Consider the following 2481-nt stretch of genomic DNA (forward strand, 5'->3'; position numbering starts at 1 on the left):
GAACGATTAGGTTACTCTTGGAGACATTAGGCGCAAAAATGAAACCAACAATATCGCTGGAAAACCGCTAATCTTAAAAATCTCAAGGTTCTTCTGTTTTCAGTCTTTATGCTTCACATTTGTTCTGTAATAATTAATGATAATACAATAGTAATAATGATAATAATAATATTTTACTAACAGAATAATTAATTTGCCGCAGAAGACTTACAAACCGTCGTAAACCACATCATAACAATAGATCTGAAACAGTTTCATTCTAAAGCTAGTCTGTCGTTTTCGGCATTTGCCATTCTGTGTTGAACGTTATGAAATCGCCGCCACGTACACAAACCATCGCCATTCATGTACAAGGAGTTAACAAAAATATGGAAAGACCAAACACACAGCACATTGCAAACGGCCTTGCCGCAGTGGTAACACCGGTTCCCGTTAGATCACCGGCGTCAAGCGCTGTCGGGCTGGGCTAGCACTTGGATGGGTGACCATCCGGCCTCCCAAGCGCTGTTGGCAATCGGGGTGCACTCAGTCCTTGTGAAGCCAACTGAGGAGCTACTTGAATGAGAAGTAGCGGGTCCGTTGTCGTAAACTGACATACGGTCGGTAGAGCGGTGTGCTAACCACGTGCCCCTCCATATCCGCATCCAGTGAAGCCTGTGGGCTGAGGATGACACGGCGGCCGGTCAGTACCGTTAGGCCTTCCAAGGAGTAAAAACACAGCACATTACTATGCCTAATACGGTGTAGAAAAACCCTAAGTATACAAAACAGCTTTCAGTCGTCTCGGAATGGATAAATACAGGTCCGGTACGGTTTTGGAGGGAATCCTATACCATTCTTCCCGCAAAATGGTGGTAAGCGTGGTTAACGATGATAGAGATAGATAGCGGTCACGCACCTTTCTCTCCAAAGTAGACCACAAAGGCTCAGCACTGTCGAGATTTACTGGATGTGGTGGCCATGGGAGATGCGAAAATTCCTCGTTCTCACAAAATCAGTCCTGGATGATGCGAACTCTGTGAACAGGGGCACTTGCGTCTTGGAACACAGTATTGTACCACGAGATGGATCTGATATACCAAAATGGTCAAAGAACCCTTGACAGTAATGCCACCTGGCACAGTAGCCGTGGGGGCCATGGAATACCACGATATGGCTGCCCAAATTTTCACCGAAACCCGCCATGTTTCACTCTCTGGATGTAACCTCGACCATAAATTGGAAATAGTGTGAAAGAAGACCCTTCTGACCAAATAACCTTCTTATATTGCTCCATAGTCCTGGTTGTATGTCACTGATGTATGGTTTTGAAATTCCAGCTCGTCCTCTCGTCCTGCAATTCTCAGTTTATGGAGCTCCCCTCTTTTGTTTTCGTGCTGATAAGGTTCGTGAATGTGACGTTAAATTATGCAGTGACTTTGGGAGCTGTCGTCCTCAAATTTTTCGTAACAATCATCTTCAATGGCAGTCTGTGACGATCACTCAACACACGCCGTGGCTTAGCGGATGAGGGTTTTCGCTTTCCTTCAATGCGGTGTAAATCTTCAGTATAGCGCCTCTTGAAACACCGAACACTTCGGCTATCTTGGTTACGGGAGCACCCATCATACGAGCTCCAACAAAATGCCCAGTTTCGAATTCACTCAGCACCGCCATAATGCATTGACAACTATCGAGAACACTGTTTTGACCACGGCTGACTCTTGCAACGTATTGCGGGCAGTTGATAGGTGCCGTTAGTGGTCAGATACCACAGCACCACCTGTGCGTTTGGCTGTCATCTACATTTACGTTAAACCTTGAATTTCTCACAGTTTTTCCACATTTTTGCCCAACGCCTTTATTTGCATGATGCTGCTCCGGAGTCAGCAATGTTTCCAGCTATTCCTTCTCTCGGTCGCTGACTGCCTGCAACGCCTAGATTTGTACATGCGTCAAATTACTATCTCTCTTAAAATTTTGCTCTTCTTTTGTGCTGACTGAAACAGGCTTCACATAAAGCAGGTTACTGAAGCAATAGTTTCACATTAAGGAAACTACTCGAAAACATAATGATTTAGTGATAAGGCTGAACATAATTCGCATTCCATAGCAAACACACAGAGAATCTGAAACGGTTTCCCAGATAACGGTGGTGCTGCAAGCTAGAATGGGTTTTGGGCGATATCTGAAGTACATAGTCACTACGTTCATAGAGAAAATAATCAGACTGGTTTTGGACCGCACGAAATTCTTACTACAGTAACGGCGGTGTGGTCACAAAAGTTGAAAATATAGAAAATCAAATTGTGTTATCGGTGGCAGTACGAAAACTGCAAAAGCTCACAACCTCTATAGTACAAATAGCTGTGCTGTAGCTATGGTGCACGTTTAATATTTTATAACACGCCTAAAACATGAACGTTTGGAAAATTCGTAACACCAGGTAGTACAAACGTAGCCGAAACCACCTTTAGGCCACAGATTAGGCAGAAATTAGTA

At 44.2% G+C, this 2481-nt stretch overlaps 1 pseudogene; it reads left to right on the forward strand.

Annotated features, from left to right (window-relative positions):
* The first annotated feature begins 395 nt into the window (after positions 1 to 395).
* LOC124722219 lies at positions 396 to 513 on the forward strand (annotated as a pseudogene).
* Positions 514 to 2481: the final 1968 nt, after the last annotated feature.

The sequence above is a fragment of the Schistocerca piceifrons genome, chromosome 1 (genome assembly GCF_021461385.2).
Source record: "Schistocerca piceifrons isolate TAMUIC-IGC-003096 chromosome 1, iqSchPice1.1, whole genome shotgun sequence".
NCBI classification, from domain to species: Eukaryota; Metazoa; Arthropoda; class Insecta; order Orthoptera; family Acrididae; genus Schistocerca; species Schistocerca piceifrons.